This window comes from Dasypus novemcinctus, chromosome 21 (assembly GCF_030445035.2).
Source record: "Dasypus novemcinctus isolate mDasNov1 chromosome 21, mDasNov1.1.hap2, whole genome shotgun sequence".
In the NCBI taxonomy this organism is placed as follows: Eukaryota; Metazoa; Chordata; class Mammalia; order Cingulata; family Dasypodidae; genus Dasypus; species Dasypus novemcinctus.
In genome coordinates, this window is record NC_080693.1 from 25802106 (window position 1) to 25825061 (window position 22956).

Genomic DNA, 22956 nt, shown 5'->3' on the forward strand with positions numbered 1-22956 from the left:
TTCACGCTGGGCGGCTCTCCTCACGGGCGCACTCCTTGCGCGTGGGGCTCCCCCACGCGGGGGACACCCTTGCGTGGCACGGCACTCCTTGCGCGCATCAGCGCTGCACATGGCCAGCTCCGCACGGGTCAAGGAGGCCCGGGGTTTGAACCGCGGACCTCCCATATGGTAGACGGACGCCCTAACCACTGGGCCAAAGTCCGTTTCCCTGAATCTATTCTTTTTGTTTCTCAACTCACCTTACCCACTTTATACAGCCTTATTTTTTTGTAATGCACTTTCAGAGAATTCCTTGGCCTAGATTTCCAATTCACAAATTCACTCCTCAGCTATGTCCATCTGGCCATTGAGTTTTAATGTCAAGAATTATAATTTTTAATTTCTAAGATTATTACTTGTATCATTTAATATAATAACTTCCAGTTCTTATTTCATGGTGCTACTAACCTGCCCTTATATCTTTATAGGAATTAACTACACTTATTTAAAGCCCTATTCTGATACCTTATTAATTCTGTATATTTGGGTATAAATTATCCCAATCTTTCTAGTTTGTTGTCTCCCTTATGGTGTTAGAATTACTCAGCTGTTTAGTGATTCTTCTTTTGTGTACTCATTTTTAGAATTGGTATTATTTGCCACACTATCTTGTTACCTCAGCTTCCCAGCCCAGTTGGGGAGAGGAATTGGCACTGCTGTATTGTTTTCACTGAGGGTTGGGTATGGGTGATGTATCATTTTTGGAATTCATAAATAATATCAAACTGCCACAGGTGGGATGTGCTGCTGGTGAGGTACATAGGAAGTTGGTGATGAGGGTGTGAGTGTTTTATATTCTCTGCAGGTGGCTTTCACAGACTGCTGTATCTCAGGGCAGGGCATTACGCCTTCCTGAGAAGAAGTCTTTATGTCCCTGTTGATGTCCTAGCACGCAGTTTCCCACTTCAATCTAATCTAGCATGAGTTCTGTTTTTTAGCATGTTCTCTCTCATCTGCCATTCACTTTCTAGTTTTTGGACATAGTTATTAATTTATTTAGACTATATTTCCTATTGTTTCTCTGGCTAGGGCTTGGTGTAGGAGAGCAGACTCCAGAATGTAACAGTCTACCGTCTTGGGACCAATATTGGTTATTTATTCTATACCAAAGCCCCATGTATTGGTGACTGAGAAGATGTTTTAAAATAGTCTTGTGATTCTCGAACTATGAATCAAAGAAGCAAAAGGTAATTTAACCAATATATCTTGCTTCACCAGTTTGTTACAAAATTAGGTCACATTCCTTTTTTTTTTTTTTTTAAGGTGCTACTTGTACTGGGAGGGAGGAGACATGGCTCAGGCAATTAGGCACTTTCTTCCCACTTCTGAGGTTCCAGGTTCGGGTTCTCAGTGCCTCCTGAAAAGAAGACCAGGACACAGCAAATGCAAACAACGCGGGGGGTGGAGAGAAATAAAATAAATAAATGAGGTACCAGGGATTGAACCCAGGACTTCATACATGGGAAGCAGGTGCTCAACCACTGAGCTACACCCACTCTGGGTTAGATTTCTTTTAATGCTAGAATAAACTATTCTGCACCATCACCCTGCCTATTACGATATGACCTTTTTCCTTCCCCAGTATCCTTCTTCCATGATGATGGCTGATAGTTCTATAGAAGTTAAGTGCCTTTTTTTTAAAAAAATATTTATTTTTATTTATTTTTCTCCCCTTCCCCTCCTCCCCCCCCAAGTTGTCTGCTCTCTGTGTCCATTCACTGTGTGTTCTTCTGTGACTGCTTCTATCCTTATCAGCAGCACTGGGGTTCTGAGTTTCTTTTTGTTGCATCATCTTGCAGTGTCAGCTCTCCGTGTGTGTGGCGCCATTCTTGGGAAGACTGCACTTTCTTTCGTGCTGGGCGGCTCTCTTTACAGGGTGCACTCCTTGCGCATGGGGCTCCCCTACATGGGGTCACCCCTGTGTGGCACGGCACTCCTTGCGCGCATCAGCACTGTGCATGGGCCAGCTCCACACGGGTCAAGGAGGCCCAGAGTTTGAACCGCGGACCTCCCATGTGGTAGGTGGACACCCTATCCACTGGGCCAAGTCCACTTCCCTCTTCTAAGTGCTTTCTATACATATATCAATTCACAACTTCATACTCCTCAGGCTATTAATGTTATTTTGAGGAGAACAAAATTTGAAAATGTGTTCATTCAGCCAGAGATTCCTATTCTCCTTGCCTTTTTTTAAAAAAAGATTTTATTTATTTATTTCTCCTCCTTCCCTCCATTGGCTGCTCTGTGTCCATTCACTGTTTGTTCTTCTGTGTCTACTTGTATTCTCATTAGGTGGCTCCAGGAACCGATTCTGGGACCTTCCAGAGTGGGAGAGAGGCGATCATTCTCTTGCACCACCGCCGCTACCTGGTCTGCTACGTCTCTTATTCTCTCTCCTCTGTGTCTCTTTTTGTTGCATCATCTCGTTGTACCAGCTCTCTGCAGGGGCCAGCTCTCCACATGGGTCAGCACTCCTGTGTGGGGCAGCACTCCTGCATGGTCCAGCTCGCCACATGGGCCAGCTTGCCTTCTCCAGGAGGCCCTGGGTATCAAATCCTGGACCTCCTATATGGTAGACGGGAGCCCAGTTGATTGAGCCACATCTGCTTCCCTCTCCTTGCCTTTTGCCACTTTTACCCATCTGTAGTGTTGCTCTTGAATCTCAGGCTGTCTGATGATTTTTCTCCTCGTCTACTGCTATCCATTGAATGCTGGTCAAAGAGGGTATCACATCCTCATGGACAATGATTGGTTTAGAGGTGGACACATGGGCCAAGATGGGCTGATGAGAGCCCAAGAGGCTCATTTCTGGGACTTTGATGAAAATGGAGAGAACAAAGCTTTTTTACTGAGGCTGCCAAGCTGGTAGATGATGCATCTGTTGATTCCAGTGGCTCCTATCTGGAAAAGGCCTATTTCAAAGAAGGAGGCAAACATAGGGGGAAGCAAAGTTCAGTCATGGAGAGAGAGAAAGAGGGCCTAGCTGAGTCCTGATGATACTGTTTGAACCCCTTGATCCAGCCACACCTGAGGTCAGCTACATCTGTCCTTGAAAGAAGCTACAGGAACCAATAAATGCCATTTCTTTTTTTTAAGAGCCACTTTGAATTGGTTTTTTGTTACTTGTGAACAAAAGAGTCCTGCCTAATGCAAAAGTGAGGCAGAGCTACAGTCTCTAGCTAGAGGACCTGGCCATCTGTGGACTGGGTCCAAAAGATGATGACTTAAAACAGTGTGCCCCCTGTGAGTGTCATTTTCCCAGGCAGCCCCGGATGGATCTATGCAAGTGAGTTTGGGTGAGGAGTGAATTTCTTGCTGTCCTAGCTGCATCCTTTTCCAGGTGGTACTCTCCTCTGACTTGCTGGGACCTTCTCCCCTAGAGATGGGGGCTTGGTTTCTACTGGCTTTTTTCATATTTTTAGAGCCTCTCTGGGTGAGTCAGCTAGTTTAAAGGGCACTGCCTTCAGGTACAGAAGACTGTTTGCCCAGTCATTGCCTTATATTTTTTCACTTTGACTCTCTAAGTTTCTTTTTTAATTCCTTATGTAGTTGGAAGAAGCATTCTCCTTTTTTTTTGTTTGTTTGTTTTTTCTGGAAAAAATTTTTTCCTTTTAATTGAGTTTTGTCCTGTTTCCATTGAACTTACAAGGGATGGCAAGACAGTTCTGTCCACCAGTTCTCTTAGAGGAGGTAGTTTAAAGTATGTCACCTTGGTGTGGACTCTACTATTTAATTTGTGTTTGTTCACAGATAATATTCCAAATCTTTATATTACCAGATAAAGAGCACCTTTAATTATTTAGTAATATTTTTTATCTTTTTTATAGCACCTGGCATCTGGAAGGATTTTTATGAGCAACAACAACATTTAAATACTTTTTATGGATGTATTTTGACTACTGTTTTCTGTATCCTCTCTCCAAACGATCTACTCTGAAGTGTTAATAATCCATGAACAGGGAAGTGGACTTGGCCCAATGGATAGGGCGTCCATCTACCACATGGGAGGTCGCGGCTCAAACCCCCGGGGCTCCTTGACCCGTGTGGAGCTGGCCCATGCGCAGTGGTGAAGCGCGCAAGGAGTGGTGAAGTGCGCAGTGGTGAAGCGCGTAGGGGAACCCCACGCGCAAGGAGTGCGCCCCATAAGGAGAGCCGCCCAATGCGAAAGAAAGTGCAGCCTGCCCAGGAATGGCGCCGCACACACGGAGAGCTGACACAACAAGATGACGCAACAAAAAGAAACACAGATTCCAGTGCCGCTGATAAGGATAGAAGAGGTCACAGAAGAATACACAGCGAATGGATACAGAGAGCAGACAACTGGGGGGAGGGGGCAAGGGGGGGAGAAATAAATAAAAAATAAATCTTGAAAAAAATTAAAAAAAAAAAATCCATGAACAGTTGTGGTTCATTACCGAACTTTTATGATCAATCCAAATAGAAACTCTGTACAATTTAAGCATTAGTTCCTCATTTCCTATCCCTACCCTATCCCCTGGTAACCTATATAATAGATTCTGACTCTATGAGTTTGCTTATTCTAATTATTTCATATCGGTGAAGCTATACAATATTGGTCCTTTTGTGTCTGGTTTATTTCACTCAGCGTGATGTCTTCAAGGTTCGTCCATGTTGTTGCAAGAATCAGAACTTCATTCCTTTTTATGGCTGAATAATATTCCATTGTATGTCTGTATACATTTGTCCATTCTTTGGTCAATGGACACTTGGGTTTCTTCCATCTTTTGGCAATTGTGAATAATGATACTATGAGCATTGGTGTACAAATATCTGAGTCCCTGTTTTCCATTCTTTTGGATATATACCTATCCAAGTGGGATTGCTGTGTTGTATAGTGATTCTTTTTTTGTTTTTCATATGGTGATTCTATACTTAACTTTCTAAGGAGCTGCCAAACTGTCTTCCACAGCGGCTGCACCGTTTCACATCCCCACCAACAATGGGTGAGTGCTCCTATTGCTGCACATCCTCTCCAGCACTATTGTTGCTGTTTAAATAGCAGCCATTCCAGTGGGTGTGAAAGGGTATCTCATTGTGGTTTTGACTTGCTCTTCCCCACTAACTAATGATGTTTGGCATCTTTTCATGTGCCTGTTGGCTATTTGTATATCTTCTTTGGAGAAATGTCCACTCAAGTCCTTAGCCCATTTTTTTTGGGTGTTTTGTCTTTTTGTTGTTGAGTTGTAGGAGTTCTTTTATATTCCGGATATTAAACTCTTATTAGATAATATGGTTTCCAACTCTTTTCTCCCATTCTTTAGTTTGTTTTTTCACTTTTCTTGATAATGTCCTTTGATGTACAAAAGTTTTTAGTTGAGATGAAGTCCAATCTATTTTTCTTTTGTTGCTTGTGCCAAATCCAAAGTAATGAATTTACTCTATGTTATCTTTTAAGAGTTTTAGGTTTTAGCTTTTATATTTAGGTCATTGATCCATTCTCAGTTAATTTTTGTATATGGGTGCGTTGGGGACAGTTTTATACTTTTACTTCAACTGTCAAATATTACTTAGAAAACTCAAGATGAAAAGGAAAATCTGTTGTAGGTCTGCTGATGGCAAATTCTCTTAGTTTTCTTTTATCTGAGAATTCTTTCTCCTTCATTACTGAAGGATAATTTCACCAGATGTAGCATTTGGGGTTGACGATTCTTTTCTTTCAGTATTTGAAAAATGCTTCTGACCTCCAGGTTGCTGATGAGAAATCCACTGTTATTCTGTTTCCCCCCTATAAGTACAGTGTTGTTTTTCTCTGTTTCCAAGACTTTTTCGTTATTTTTAGTTTTCAGGAATTTGATTATGATGTGTCTTGGCAAAGATTTCTTTGAATTTACCAGGTTTAGGGTTTGCTCAGCATTTTAACTCTGAAAGTATTGGTCTTTTGTCATATTTTGGAAAATTTCAGCCATTATTTCTTCGAGTACTTTTTCAGCCCCACCTTCTTTCTTCTCTCCAAAAGGCATGCCAGTGACATGAATGTTAGATCTTATGTTATAGCCCCTCAGTTCTCCCACGTCATTTTATTTTTCTTTCTATTTTCTCTTTGTTGTTCAGATTGGCTATCTTCTAGTCCACAAATTCTTTCTTTTGTCTTCCATTCTGCTGTTGAGCCCATCCATGAAAATTTTTATTTTGGTTATTATGTTTCCCACTTCTAAAATTCCATTTGGTTCTTTTATACCTTCTGTTTCTTTGCTGAAACTTTCTATTTTTTTCATTTGTTTCAAGTGGTATAATAATTGTACATTGAAATTTCTTACGATGTTGCTTTAAAATCCTTATCAGATAATTCCAACATTTGTGTCATCTTGGTGATGGTGTCTGTCAATTGTCTTTTCTCACTCAAGTTAAGATTTTCCTGGTTTTTAGTGTGATGAATGATTTTTTTGTTCTTGTTGTATTCTAGACATTTTGAGTCTTATCTTAGGAGGTTCTGGATCTTATTTATTTATTTTATTTTTAAAAAGATTTATTTATTTCTCTCCCCTTCACCACCCCCTCCCCCCAAGTTGTCTGCTCTCTGTGTCCATTCGCTGTATGTTCTTCTGTGTCCACTTGCATTCTTGTCAGCAGCACTGGGAATCTGTGTCTCTTTTTGTTGTTGTTGCATCATCTTGCTGCGTCAGCTCTCCATGTGTGCAGTCCCCCTCCTGAGCAGGCTGCACTTTTTTCATGTGGGGTGGCTCTCCTTACAGGGCACACTCCTTGCGCATGGGGCTCCCTGATGCGGGGGACACCCCTGTGTGGCAGGAGTGCATCAGCGCTGCACATGGGCCAGCTTCACCACACGGGTCAGGATCTCTGGGTTTGAACCTTGGGCTTCCCATATGGTAGGCGGATACCAAAGCCGCTTCCCTGGATCTTATTTAAATCTTCTGGTTTAATAGGCTTTCTCTGACACCACCCTTGTGGGGAAAGGGAACATAGCCTCATTGCTGCTAGGTGAGGATGAGGATGGAGATCCAGGTTTCCCACCCACCCTTCATTGATATCTTGGGGGGAGGATCACCTCATTTCTGCTGTGTGGGGTAGAAGTTTGGGCTCCTCCCACTGGACTCTTCTGACACCAGCCTGGCTAGGATGGAGAGGAGCACCTTTTAACTGCTCCCCACGTGGCCTCTGCTGACACTGTGGTGGGTGGGAGGTAGTGAAAGTTCCAGCTTCCACTCCGCTTCCTCTGACTTGAGTGGGGAGGAAGAGAGGCATCCTGTTCCCGCTGGGTGGGGATGGAAGTACCAGATCCCTACTTGGTCTTCTCTGATACCATCCTGGCAAAGGGTGTTAGGGATGCCTTATAACAGGCAAGGGTGGAAGTCTAGGCTCCCCAGTCAGCCTTAGCTCTTGGAGGTGATTTGGTTGTGTTTCTTCCCATGGTTGACTGGGATAGGGCAATTATTGTTCACAAGATTTCTGTCTGCTAGGTTGCCCCTTTCTGGTCCTTTGGCCAGAGAGCTTTATTGGGGTTGCTTATATTAGAGCCTGTTGGTCCTTCTAGGTTGTCATCTTCTTCAGCATCCAGTCTGGGATAAATGACACAAAGAGAAAACCCAGGGAACCCACTGCCATGTCATTCCTTGGGTCCCAAGGTCCCTGGCTGGTCTGTCTGCTCTCCACCTTTTAGAGTCTTCTTATGTATGTTTTGTTTTTAAAGATTTATTATTTATTATTTATTTCTCCCCACCCCCTTGTTGTTTTTCATTTGCTAAGTCTGTTTGTCCTCCTTGTTTCTTTAGGAGGCACCGGGGAGCCGAACCCAGAACCTCCAATGTAGGAGGAAGGTACCTAATCGCCTGAGCCTCCTCCACTCCCTGCTTTGTTGTGTCTCACGTTGTGTTTTTCCTCCCCACATCTCTTGTTTCATCATCTTGTTGCATCAGCTCACTGCGCCTGCCTGTCATGCCAGTTCGCTGTCTTCTTTAGGAGGCACTCAGATCTGAACCAGCGACTTCCCACGTGGTAGGCAGGAGCCCAGTCACCTGAGCCACATCCGCTTCCCTATATATGTTTTATATATGTGATGTCTAGGAGTTTTAGCTGTACTTAGTGGAAGGAATAGGTAGTGCATCTGTTCTATCTTCGGTCTTTCCTTTTTATTGATGAGTAATTTTACATTGTATAGAAATACCACAATTTGTTTATCCATTTACCATTTATGAACATTTGGATTGTTTCCAGTTTTTGGCTTTGTGAATAATACTGCTTTGAACATGATTTAATGCTGCTATGAATATGTGTCATCAAGTCTTTGTGTGGACATATGCTTTCATTTCTCTTGCATAAACACCTACTAGTTGAATTGTTGAATAATATAGTAATTATATGTTTAACTTTACAAGAAACTATCAAACTGTCTTCCAAAGAAGTTATACATTTTACCTTCCCACCAGCAACATTCCAGTTGCTCTTAAGAGCATTTGGTATTGACAGTCTTCCAAGTTTTAGGCATTCTAGTTTTAATTTGCATTTTCCTGGTGACTAATGATTTTGAACATCTTTTCATGTACTTATTTGCCATTCATATATCTTCTTTGGTGAAATGTCTGTTAAAATCTTTGTCCTATTTTTAAATTAGGTTGTTTGTGTTCTTATTATGGAGTTGTAAGAATTCCTTATATATTCTAGATACAATTATATTTATGTTTTATGAATATTTTATCCCAGTGTGTGGCTTGCCTTTTCATTGTTTTTATAGTGCCTTTTGAAGAACACAAGTTTTTTATTTTGATAAGGTACAGTTTATCAATTTTTTTTTTTCATAGCTCATGTCTTTGTGTCTTACCTAAGAAAATTTCACCTAAGCCAAAGTCATAAAAATTTTCTATGTTTTTGTCTGGAAGTTTTATAATTTTAGCTTTCCTATTTAGGTTGTTTTTTTTTTGTTATTGTTATTGGGTTTTGTTTTTTGTTTTTGTTTTTGTTTTTGGCTTTTATAAAGGGTATTTATTTGGTGTGGAAGCTTACAGTTACAAGGCCCTAAAGAGTCCAATTCAGGGTACCATAGAAGTACTTCCTCACCAAATATCTGTTGCCACATGTTGAAGCAGGATGACTGCCAGTATATGCAAGGGTTCAGCTGTCCTCTCTCCTCCCAAGGTTCTGTGGGTCCAGCTTCTTCCTGTCTCAGCTGTAGGCTGGTATAGGCTTGTCTTTCTTTCCAGGGCTCTTTTCTTTCAGGATTCAGCTGTTCTGGTCTCTTCACAAGGTCAGCCGTAGACTATCAGTCTCATCTCTCTTCCCAGGGCCTCTGCTGTGTCTATGGAGCGGTCCCTCTTCCTCTGTTCTTCCCTGTGTATCTACTTCCTATTTAGATTTATTATCTTTTTTTTTCCTGAGGTACCATAGCTGGGAATTGAACCTGGAACCTCATATGTGGGAGGCCAGCACTGAGCCACATTGGCTCCCCTGAGTTTTTTTTTTTTTTGTTTTGTTTATTTCCTTGTTGTTTATGGGTTTTTTTGTCTTTAGGAGGCACCAGGAACCAAACCCAGGACCTCCTATGTGAGAAGCAAGCACTCAACTGCTTGAGCCACATCTTTGCCCTATTTTATGTTGTTTTTATATTTAGTGTAAAGTAAGGGTTGGGATCCATTCTTGACATATGGATATCCAATTGTTCCAGCACAGTTTGTTGAGAAAACTATCCTATATTACCTTAGCACCTTTGTTGAAAAGTAGTTGACTATGTATGTGTAGGTCTATTTCTGGACTCTATTCCATTGATCTATATGTCTAGCCTTATGCCAATACCATACCACTAATACTATATATTACTATTTTGTATATTATATATTAATCTATAACAATAGAGTAAGATAGCTGTACAGTTAGCTAGTTATATTAATTCTTAAAAACCAGATAGTAAAATTCCTCCAACTTTGTTCTTTTTTTTTTTTTCTAGATTGTTTTAGCTATTCTAGATCCTTTCCTTTTCTATTTAAATTTGAGATTCAGTTTGTCTATTTCTACAAAATAGCTGCCTGAGATTTTGAAAGCTGGAACTTGAATTGTATTATCTATAGATCAATTTAGGGAGAATTGACATCTTAACTATACTGAGTCTTTTTTTACAATTTTATTGATACATATTAATAAAGCATAATATACTGAGTCTTTCAATCCATAAACATGGTATATTTCTCTATTTAAGTGTTCTTAACATTTCTCATAACAGTAAAACCATAAGAATTCTAATTGAGGCCTATAAGCACAGAGTTTGGAAGGGTCAGGGAAGTCTTTAATTGGGGAGTTGATGTTTGGTCTGACTCTTGAAGAATGAACAGAATTCACTAGATTTATAAGGAAAAAAAGGATCATCCTAGACAGAGAGAACCCCAGGTACAAAGGCAGAGAAGAGAAGTCCAGTACATCAAGGTGCTTGTGTGGTGATCAGTAAGGAGTCTATGAGGTTGAAAAGTAGAGTTTGGGAAAGAAGACAGTAGGAGGCTGCAATTGTAAAAGTATTCAGGAGCCAGAATACAATGGAACTTATAGTCATAGAGAAAACATAAAAGAAAATGCAGACTTTGTGTTGAATCTGCTTACCAAACTTTGGTAGGAGATATGGTACAAGTAAAGACAATGAGGTTTTTGTTTGTTTGTTTTTCCTATCCGAGCAATACTTTAGACATAGGTTCATCAACAAGCAGTGACAAAACTATACACCCAAGGAGTTAAGAATGATACATGCACTAGGAGATAGAGTCCTCAGGAAAGTTATGAATGGTGTGATTTGTGAGACAGGCAATAATAGGAATAACATAATGTTGGATAGATCTTTTCTTCGTTCATTCAACTAATATTGTGAAGCATCTACTATGTGCCACATACTCCAATACTTCTAGTTTTTGGGTGTTGTGGGAAACTGGCTTACCTGTTTGTTATTGTAAATGTTACACCTGTTAAATATAGCAGTTATTAGATGTTGCAGTTGTTCCGTTATTGTAAATGATTTTGCAGTTCAGATAGCAAACAGCTGCTTGGTAGTTTCCCAATAAATGTGATGAAACAACTAGGGTTGAGGCTCTCAGTTCTAGAAGTTGAGTCCCCTGGTCCCAGGTTTGTCTCCCCTCTTGTGACTCTACCTTTATTTCTGCATTTCCTTCCCTTCAAGCCAACCTATTGTGAGCTGAATGCAGCATCTAGGGACACAGCAATGAACAAAGAGACAAAATCCTGTCTTTGTTCCATCATCTATCTATCTATCTATCTATCTATCTATCTATCTATCTATCTATCTTATATATAATTTTTCTTTCAGATTATTTTAAAGCAAATCCCAGACATCATATCATTTCACCTTTAAATATTTTAGTATGTATCTCTAACTGATAAGACCTGTTTTAAAAAACATAACCACCATACTATTATCACATCTGTAATACCATCATTTTTGACCCAGACCCGCCCGCGGACCAGGCCAATACGACAGGACGTCTCCCGTCCGACCAAGCTCGGGGATCTAGAAACAAAGCAAATGACACAGAGACGGGGACAAGAGACACGAAGAATGGAGGCAAGACAGGATTCTGATCAAGCCTCGTTTATTGGGGGTAGAACACGGAAATATATACTGAGGGAAGGGAACGTGTCCACAGGTGATAGGCTGGTCTCGCAGGTGGCAGACGTCCAAGGAGGGGATTGGCTGAAAGTTCGCACCAGGTCTTCAGTTTCGCACCTTGTGCATGCGTGCTGCTGTGTTTACCAGAGTTGTGGCGGGAAGGGGAGACCAAAGGAGAAGAAGAAAATGGCGGGGCAGGGTTGTGAAATCCACCATGTTGGAGGCTGCAAACAGACCTCACAGTGGGTGGCTCCCCACAGGTCCCCCTTCTCTGTTTAATGTGTTAAGAACTGAAGAAAAGAACAGCTGGCGATGGCTCACGTTAGGGCAGGGCTTATACTCAGTGGTGATGTGCAGCTGCAAGGTGCTCCCATACTGAGGGGGGCCATGCCTGTCTTAGGTCGGGGCTGCACCTGTTAAGTGATCAGTCTTACCCGTCATTGGGAAGCATGACAGTGAAAGGCCACGTCCCTGTCTTAGGTTGACTGGTGGGTCAGCCCAGTTGCCAGTCATTGGCTAGCCAGACCAGTGCCTCAGCGACAAATGACTTGCAAAATATAGCAAGCTATAACAGGGAGCTCTATACCGCACATGACATGCATGATGTACTGAGATTAGTGGGTGAGGCCACACCCGCCCTGGTCTGTATAGGCCAGGGTGCCCGCCGTCCTTATGAGCTGCTAACTCCCTCACCGAAAGCCGTTCAGCGATATCAATTAAACAGAGAAGGCTAAGCCGTGATAGGGGCCGTGGTGTACATGGGCAGGGAAAACAGGCAAGGAAAGGAGACACTATTAGAATACAGGTTGGTGATAAGGTAATTTATATAAGAAATTTGCATTTTCAAAGATTGGTTATTTGTTCTTCGGCCCGGACAGGTCGGCATTGACGAACAGCGGCAAGACACATCACGTGGGCAGAGATTTGCTTCATCCTTACTTGGAGAAATTTAAGGAGACAAGGTGCAAATGCACAGATTAAAAGGAAAGCGATTAGGGGGCTGAGGAGGGAACCTAGCCACGTCATGAGAAGGGAAGTGAGCCAGGCAGATAAGGAGGAGGTTGATTGGGAGGGCAGTATTCCTTCCCGCAATTCTCGCAACTTCTTAACATTTTGCTCAACAATACCAGATTCATTTATATAGTAGCAGCATTCCTCCTGGAGGAAAAGGCAGGTTTCCCTTTTTTATTATTTTATTTTTATTTTTTTTAGCTGTGAGTAAGTTAAGGGCCCTGCGGTTTTGAAGGACTACTTGGGCGAGGGATGTTAGTTGCCGCTGTAGAGAGTCAAGAGACTGCGCACTGGATTCTAGGCTAATTTGTCGTTGTTGTTTAAAGTATTGCAAGCTGATGAGGCCATGACCAAGAGCACCACCTGCTGTGGCAGCTGCAGCGGCTGAACCTGTGAGGCTAATTTTTTACCAATATAGGGAGGAAGGCGGCTCTCTTTGACACAGATGGGAATAGTAAAATTTTCAGTTTGCCTTCTCCTTAGTATGATAGTTGCGGGGTAATGGCTACTAGGATGCAAGGCCTCATTTTTATAGAATAGAGCATTTTTGGGTTATAGTTAATTTTCCGACAATCATAAGTAGGATTCTTGGTTATGATTAAATTGTAAGAGGGAAACAAAGTCACAATAAACTGAGTATTACTATTTTTAAAGGTAGTTATGGCCCGATTTTTAACATACATACAGGAAGGATGGTTACCGATGCATAAGCGTTGATAATCAAATGGTAATATGGGATTATCGATTCTTTGTCCTTCTTCATAGAGTTTGATTGGCAATCAATCATCAATTGGTCCAGGGAATATATGGGTTTTATTCAGATATATATGAAAGAATGACTCTTTCCAGGTTAACACTTTAAGTAATGGGGGGTTAGGTATATAGGCCCAATAAGTGTAATTACCGGCAGCTTCCTCATTACTTACGATCACCATCATCGGAAGTTGAAGGAGACCCCATCTCTTCATTCCGGGGTTTAATCCTCTTCGCAGGCAACCAAATTTGTTCTCCATTTTCTGAAATGATAAGAGCATAGCCTCGCCCCCTTACTTTAATCCTGCCTTTTTTTTTTTCATTCATTGCTTAAAATATCTTTCCAGAATATTGGTTGATCTTCATTTCCTGCGTCCACTGTAGATATTTGACATTTTTCAAAGTGACATTCCGCAGGTGTCAATGAATTATAAACATTAAGAAAATTTAAAGTAAATAAAGCTTTTGCTAATTGATCTTTTGGTATTATAATACCATTATTTCCCCCTTTTTGTTTTAAAAGCATAGTTTTTAGGGCATGATGGCTGCGTTTAACAATGGCTTGACCCTGTAGGATTATAAAGAATACTAGCAACATGTTGAATACCATATTTTAAACAGAAAGATTCAAAGGATTTACTAATGTAGGAAGGTCTGTTATTAGTTTTAATTTTCAAAGGGCATCCCATTACAGCAAAAGCAGACCAGAGGTGTGAGCGAACCGTTCCCCACTTTGAGCAGTAGCCCACAAAAAATGAGAATAAGTGTCAATACAAACATGAACATATTGTAATTTACCAAAGGATGGTATGTGAGTAACATCCATCTGTCATAATTGATTAGGAGTTAGACCTCTGGGATTTGTTTCAGCCTGAAAAGGCACCACTGTTAGTGGTCCACAAGTAGGACAAATGCAAATAATTTCTTGTGCCTGTAGTCTTGTTAACTTTTGATATTTATTTCGCAGGCCTTTAGCATTAATATGAGTTAAAGCATGGTAATCACGAGCACTTTGTAAACACCCTACCAATAAATCAGCTTGAGCATTATTTGCTGTCATAGGACTAGGCAAAGAGGTATGAGAGCGTATATGAGTAATGTAAATAGGATACTGCCTTAACTTAATGAGATGTTGCAAGTCAGCGAAAAGTCAAGATAACTTATTAGTAGCAAGGATATGAGCTGTTTCAATATGCTTAACAGTAAGGCATACATATTCAGAATCAGAGACAATATTCAAAGGTTCCTTAAATATTGTTAACACCTTAATGATGGCAGCAATTTCAGTACGCTGAGCAGACGTGAATGGAGTCTGCCAAGCCTGTTCTTTTTAAGAAGTAACGTATGCTGCTTTTTTATTACTATTACTATCAGTAAATACTGTACAAGATGGTTGGGCTATACACATAGTCCTGAAAAGCACTGCAAAAGTTCATTGTTAGTTTTTTTATAGGTAGCGGAATGCAGCTGGGTTGATTTGTGTAAGAAGACACTAAAGAAAGTCCTAGCAAGTTTTAAAACAAAGTGATAGCAATACAGCTGTACTTTAACTTTTTGCAACAAACTAGCAGTGTTTGGGATTGCTGCATACTGGTGTTGTTAATTGCTGTTAATTGGTGTTGCTGTTAACTGGTGCTGAAATACTGGTAACTTTATACACCTTTAAGCATTCATAGAAACCTTTTACTCATACAACTTTAATTAACAGAGGGTTAAAGGAAAGAAAAAACTTGTTAATTTTATAACACTGTAAAACACCTTTTATTTAACTTATAACATATTAAATGAACTCAATTATTACTTTAATTTTTCTTTCAAGGTAAAAGAACAAATCTCTTATAATTAGTTTGGAATAAAAGGCTACTGTTCAGGATTAGGTTTTGAGAAAGCAGTTCTGAACATTACGTTCCTTCAAAAGACAAAACCTTCCCCTGTTGGAACACCGAGGAAATGATAAGCACAAGAAGCACGAGAAGCTATCTTGACAAGACAGACTTTCTTTGTATACTGATTATTGAGGATAAGAACTTTTACCAAAACAGATTAATGATAAGAGGCCTTGAGAAAGAATAAAAATTTTCAGCTTTGCATCAGCATACTACTTGATAGTAAAGCCTTTAAAATTTTATAGATAGACCCATCAAATCTTATTCAACTTTAACTATAAAATTTCTTTTTCCACGAACCTTCTGCACTTTTAGTATTCACTCAGGTTTTGTTCCATATTTTACTCTTTCTTAATAACCAATCATTTTATCTTAGGACTAAATCATTTCCTGTTTCCTTAATAATAAAAACACATTTCATATAGCCCACATACGAAGTTATCAAGCAAACTTGTTATAACATAATACTGTGAACACTAAACAAGCTTATTAAAATAATGAACTTTTCTTTACTTTAAATACTTAGTAGCATGCACTATCAGAAACAGTTTTCTAGAAGCAAGTTGGCAGGGGAGGCTGGTTGCTGCCAATCTTTCCTGTAATAAAATTACCTTATTATTATTATTATTAATTCTGGTTTGTTTAATAATGACCTTTTAGAATTAGCCACTTAAATACTTTAATGTAAACAATGCTTCATAAGACCTTTTATAATTATTTATAACCATATAGACTATAATTATATCATTTTAAGACAAATTTTACCTTTACAGAACATATTCCCTTACTTAAAGTTATTACAATACCTTCTATAACTTGCCACATGCATTTAAGTTCCAAGAGTTTATGAAAGTTAACCATCCTACTTTAGGACAAAATACACCTTTTTGCAAAAACTTATTAAATTTCAGTTAGCATTGTCACAAACTTAACTTTTTTTTTTTAATATTCATTTAAGTTTTGCATCCTTCATATTATCCTGTGAAGAAAAATAAGTTATTCATTTCAATCTAGGCAAGAACCATTTTTTATGAAAAGGCATAGTAATTTTGCTAATCAAGACTTACAATTTTTATTATTGTAGATATCTTATTAACATTTAAACGTATGTATTAATATAATAAACTTAAGTATTAATATAAGCGCTTATTTAATTTTTGGCCATTTGAATAGAGCTCTTTTAAAATTTTCTACTAATTTATATTTACCATCCGGAGGTATCACAATATACACTGACATTGAATGAACAGACAGACAAACAAAACAATTACAACACATTAACAAAAACATACAATGTATTTACAATCAACTCATAATTCTTTACTTTCTTGGTATAGCTGCTTTTAAATCCTCTGTTATATATCACATCTTAGATTGTACCTTTTAAGATTTCTTCTGGAATTCATGTTGCCTGTAATATGCAAGCTTGTGCTTGGAAACATTATTAGTTATCAGCAATTAGTTAAAATAACTTGAGCAGCATAAATGTAGTTAAGTTTTCATTTTGCAGTTTAAGCAGACCATTAACACACATTTTTGGATTATTACTGTAAGACTATACTGAGACTTGAAGTTCTGGAGAAAACTATTGATTTAAAACTGAAAATTCCTTTTTAAACCTTGATAAAAATTTTATACTAATTTTAGTATCTTGGTTAAATAAGCCCAATCAGAATTAGCATGGAAACAAAACAAAACACAAATGTTGCCACATTTTTCTCTCATTCCAGTGGCTTAACTATATTAGCCTTCACTAGCCCAGAGCTACATTGTTATGTAGACAGCAGGGAGTTTGAAGAGTTGCGAAAGGAATTGGCGTTTGCAGGAAGAAAGCTGATTGCCTCATAAGCTTGTTTTGGTTTCAGGGCCTGTGGCTGGCCCTGCCTCCGGTTTCCCTGATGGGGAGGGAGAGGTTGGCCCTGCATGTCGGCAACGAGGACAGACTCTAGGGGCACTACTAGGCTTTTTGTTAAATACCAGGGGTGGGACAGTCTCGGGCGAAATGGCCGAGATCACCGCGCTTTAAACAAACTCTTTTTTGCTGTGGCTGTAAAACCTCTTTTAAAGCGGCCGCCGTAGCAAGGCCTTGTTGGTAGGTGGGGCCAGTTTCAGAACAAAGCCTGATGTAACCAGACAAGTCCTCCTTCTTTCTATAAGGTCTAACCACGGCCTGACAAGCCGCATTTACATTATCAAAGGCAATTTGCTTTACATAGTCTGTTTCTGTGTTGGTATCGCCAAACAGTCTTTCTGCAGCCGTGCACAATCTGCCTACAAAATTTGGAAAGGGTTACTCTGGCCCCTGCTTAATATTAGTGAGGGAGGAGGCAGGGCGTTCTTTTGTGGGCAACCTTTTGCAGGCCCTAAGGGGTGCAGTTTGAATTTGAGCAAATAGGCCAGGGTCATACCTACATTGATTTGTATTATCTCTATAATCATTTGACCCTGTAAGCATATCAATACTCCACCCGTTGCCGGCCTGAGCATTATGCCTGGCTGTATCGGCACAGAACTCAGCGTACTCGGATTTCCATAATAGGTAATCTCCTGCACTGAGAGCAGAGCAAGCAAGAGTACGCCAATCATGAGGTGTAAGCCAGGCATCAGCAATGTGCTCCAAGATGGTAATAGTATATGGAGCAGTGGGCCCATAGGTGGAGGTGGCTGTTTTAAGCTCTTTTAAAGATTTAAAGGGGAAAGTGGAATGCACACGAAGTACCTTCACCTCACCATCTGCCTCATTATCTGCCTCATTGTTTTGCCCCTCGGTTTGCCTCTTGGTGACCGGTTATCCAAAAAAGAAAAAAGGGGGGGCGGTTATCAACCGCAGGGGATGCACGCCTGGGTGGCCTTTGTAAGCAGGCGCAGGTAGGTGGGAAGTCGATAAAAGGGGTGTGGTTAACTGCCTTTCTGCATTTATGATGTTCTAATTCTTTTAGCTGCTGTAACTCCTTTATAAGTTGTAAATGCTCCCTCTGTAAGCGAATTTGCTCTTTTGTTTTCTCTATATTTGCTATGACTCCTTGGTTATCCTGACTTTCAAAATTGCCAGCACCGGTAGGGCGATTGGGCAGTGGCACAGAGGGGGAGGGAGCATATGGTGGCGGGTAGTCAATGGCAGTGAGTTTCACTGACTCTGACTCGGGGTTAGAATTAGAGGTTTCGGAGCTTGAGCTTGCACCAGTTTTCTTTTTGCACCTATTTTTATTTCTCCTACCTATTTTGGGTATTTCCTCCTCACTTTCTATCTTAATAGAAACTGAATCTGAATCGATAGGAGGCGGGATTCTACACGGTGTCTCCTTAACTCCGAGATCCTGACCGTGTGATTGCTAAGGGCGGTAGAAGGACTGGATCCGGGGGGAATCCGGCCCTGTGACAGAATCTCTTCGCCCTTTGTAATTACATTTGCCACGACTGCATCTCTATGGCGGACACAAACTATATCACTGCATCTATGCTCCCTTCCTGTGGAAATCAAAGAATTCTAGGAGCTGTTTAACTTTAACCCTTACTCCTCGTGCCTTTAAAGCCTCACGTAGACCTTCTACAAACACTTTATGCCCACTCATTGCTTGTCCCATACTTTCGCCGATCACTTACCGAGATCCTAACCACGCAGCAGGCTCCTGGCGGTGTCTCTTTGTTCTCCGAGATCCTGACCGCAGGCTCCTGGCGGTGTCTCTTCAAATATTTTCTTTTGGGCCCATCAATCGGCGTTTTCTATATCATTGCTCGGTTCCAGCCCCACGTTGGGCACCAAATGACCCGGACCCGCCCACGGGCCAGGCCAATACGACAGGACGTCTCCCGTCCGACCAAGCTCGGGGATCTAGAAACAAAGCAAACGACACAGAGACGGGGACAAGAGACATGAAGAATGGAGGCAAGACAGGATTCTGATCAAGCCTCGTTTATTGGGGGTAGAACACGGGAATATATACTGAGGGAAGGGAACGTATCCACAGGTGAGAGGCTGGTCTCGCGGGTGGCAGACGTCCAAGGAGGGGATTGGCTGAAAGTTCGCGCAGGGTCTGCAGAGTTTTGCGCCTTGCGCATGCGTGCTGCTGTGTTTACCAGAGTTGTGGCAGGAAGGGGAGAACAAAGGAGAAGAAGAAGATGGCGGGTTGTGAAATCTGCCATGTTGTTGGAGGCTGCAAACAGACCTCACAGCGGGTGGCTCCCCACACATTTTAATACTCTGTATGCATCCATATTTTCCCCAGTGTTTAAAAATAGTCCTTTTTAATAGGTTTCTTTGAATCCAGATTTTTAAAAAACGCCCCCCATTTTATTTGGTTGATGTGTCTCTTGTCTTTTTTTTTTTTTTTTGGTCTGGAGAGAAAAACAGGTTTATTATCATGATACCTGGAAAAAAATAATGCAGAGAAGGTGGGGTAGGAAGTGCAACAGGGAAGTCTGCAGTTTTAGACTGGACAGAGAGGGCCTCATTTAAGATGGCATTTGAACAAGGTGGTGAGGAGTCAGCTATATAAATATGAGGGCAAGAAGGCTCTAGGCACAGGGGACAGCAAGGGCAAAGACCCTCAGACACCCTAACTGTAGTAGAGGGAACGGAGGGGTGGGAGGAGGAGAGGACAAAAGATAATGGGACACCAGTTCTTGAAGGGTCTTGTAGGTAAGGACTTTGGCATTTAATCTGAGTCATGTTAGTGGAGGGCTCTATCTTCTTCTAGGTTCTTGGCTTTTATTGCATAAAAGGATCTAAGGGCATGCCACAGGGTAGTCAAGGAAGTAAAGAGTTTATTAAGAAACAAGAAAATGAGAATGTGGGCTTGCAGAGTGAGATGCACCTGTCTCTTTTAACCCCTAGCAGTTCTCCACCTTCCCTTTTGTTTCTTCATGCCATTCAAAATATTCCTTATTTAAAAGTAAATTTAGGGAAAAGGATGTGGCTCAACCAATAGGGCTCCTGTCTACCATATAGGAGGTCCAGGGTTTGATGCCCAGGGCCTCCTGGTGAAGGCAAGCTGGCCCACGTGGCAAGCTGCACACACGGGAATGCTGGGAGAGGGAAGAAGAGGTATGATATGAGGGCATTTTCGGGACTTGGAGTTGTCCTGAATGATATTGCAGGGACAGATGCAGAACACTATATATCCTGCCATAACCCACTGAATGGACTGGGAGAGAGTGTAAACTACAATGTAAACTATAATCCATGCTTTGTAGCAGTGCTCCAAAATATATTCCATCAAATGCGATTAATGTGCCACACTGATGAAAAAGGTTGTTGATGTGAGAGGAGTGGGGTGGGGAGTGGGGGTATATGGGAACCTCTTCTATTTTTTAATGTAACATTTTGTGTGATCAATGTATCTTAAAAAATAATAATAAAAAGGAAAAAATATTAGTCCTGTCCCTAAAAATTAACGATAATTAGTATCATGAATTATCTAGTGTTCAAATTTCCAGGTCTCATAATTGACTTTCTTACTTTGTTTGAATAAGGTGCTTATGTTGATAATAGCTTTTATATCTCTTAAGTTATTTTAATCTCTATGTTCCTTTCCTTCTTTTTCATTCTTTCTAATTTATTGTTTAAAAAAAAATTGTTTTTCCTGTTGAACCTTCCCCAGACTGCATTCTTGTTGAGTCATTTTACACATTCTGTGGCCACTAGTAAGAACTTCACCTTCTCTTAGATGATTCTCTTAGATGATTAGATGATTCTCAGGGATTCTTGAATTTGTGGACCGATATTCTTCCCCAGTATTGAAAGATTCTCAACTATGATATCTTCAGGTATTGCCTCTGTCTCGTTCTCTTAGTCCTGTTTATCTAGAATTCTGATTAGACATATATTAGACCCTCTCACTGTATTCTGTCTCAACTTTTGTCTCATATTTTCCATGTCTTTGTTTTCTTGCATTGCAATTCTGAGCAATTATTCATGTTTTACCTTCTACTCATTATTTTTATTTTTTTAATTTATTCTCTCCCCTTCCCCACCCCACCCCCAGTTGTCTGCTGTCTGTGTCCATTCATTGTGTGTTCTGTGTCCCCTTGTATTCTTGTCAGTGGCACCCGGAATCTGAGTCTCGTTTTTGTTGTTGCTGTTGTTGTTGTTGGGTCATCTTGTCGTGTCAGCTCTCTGTGTGTGCGGCACCATTCCTGGGCAGGCTGCACTTTTTTTGTGCTGGGCGGCTCTCCTTATGGGGCGTGGGGCTCCCCTATGCAGGAGACACCCCTGCGTGGCATGGCACTCCTTGTGCACATCAGCACTGCGCATGGGCCAGCTCCAAACGGGTCAGGAGGCCCTGGGTTTGATCCTTGGACCTCCCATGTGGTAGGCAGATGCCCTATCCGTTGGGCCAAATCCGCTTCCCTCATTCTCTCAAACTGTGTCGAACTTACTGTTAAACCTATCCACAGATTTTTAATCTTAGTTTTAAATATGTTCTATTTGGTTCCTTTTAAATCTGCTGGGTTACATGAGATACGTGGGCTAGTCCTGTCTCTTTATGTTTGTTAGACATAGACCAAATTGCAACTTAGAGCAATATTCTACAAAGGATTTGGGTGTAATGGAATGGAAGTTACAAACAAGGAAATTGTACACCTGCTGCTAAGTGTGGCCACCCATAGAACCCTTAGGCCCAGATAAGCCCATCAGCAAGATATCTCTAAAAGAATTCCTCCTTGCTTTACTCCTAGTCAACTTTACCTCGAAGAGGTTGTATATATTGTCCTCATCATGATGGGAGTGCCCGTGTGGGCTCTCTCCTTTACCCTCCTCTAAGGGTTCTTCAGGTTCTTGGACTGACCTTAGCCCTGACCTACACCAGATGAGGCCATGAGATGCTAATTCATATACCTGAAATGCCTCAGTGTAGTAACCTCAATCTTATCTCATTGGTGTCAGGATTAAATGAAATAACATTTGACACTGATTCAAGCCAGTTCACCATCTTGTATATGTAAAAATATGATAGTATTACTTTTTTAAATTTCTCTCCCCTTTCCCAACCCCCTTGTCTGCTCTCTGTGTCCATTTGCTGCGTGTTCTTTGTCCGCTTCTGTTGTTGTCAGCGGCATGGGAATCTGTGTTTCTTTTTGTTGCATCATCTTGTTGTGTCAGCTCTCCTTGTGTGCGGCACCATTCCTGGGCAGGCTGCACTTTCTCTCGCGCTGGGCAGCTCTCCTTATGGGGGGGACACCCCTGCTTGGAAGGGCACTCCTTGTGCACATCAGCAATGCGCGTGGGCCGGCTCCACACGGGTCAAGGAGGCCCGGGATTTGAACCGCGGACTTACAATGTGGTAGACGAACGCCTTATCCACTGGGCCAAGTCTGCTTCCCTGATCGTATTACTTTTTGCTGCTGCTGTTTATTTGTTTGTTGTGGTGTATTTTACATAAAGTGCATGGATCTTAAGTTGGATGAGTTTTTACAAATTTATATATGACCATTTAACCACTACCCAAATAAAACATAGACCATTTCATTCACCCCTGAATGCTCCCTCCTGCCATTTTCCAATCCATATCCGCCACCCCAGGGACAGCCATGGCTCTCATTTCTGTCATCAGAAACTGGCTTTGCCTGTTCTTGAACTTCATATAAATGCCATCACACTGTATATCCCCTTTTTTTCTGCCTTGCTTCTTTTGCTCCACACAGTATTTTTGAGATTTATTTGTGTTGCATGTACCAGGAATTCCTTCCTTT

At 41.0% G+C, this 22956-nt stretch overlaps 1 long non-coding RNA gene across 6 annotated transcripts in view; it reads left to right on the forward strand.

The window, feature by feature from the left end:
- Positions 1 to 22956, forward strand: part of LOC105744333 (uncharacterized) — a 62631-nt gene that overhangs the window by 23818 nt on the left and 15857 nt on the right. For 2 of the 6 annotated variants that reach the window (XR_011646794.1, XR_011646796.1), the window contains one exon: positions 3867 to 5526. The exons of 3 other annotated variants lie outside the window; for them this stretch is intronic. This is a non-coding gene — a long non-coding RNA (uncharacterized lncRNA). Of the gene's footprint in view, positions 1 to 3866; positions 5533 to 22956 lie in introns of those variants that run through there. One more of the 6 variants, XR_011646795.1, reaches the window with a different exon arrangement.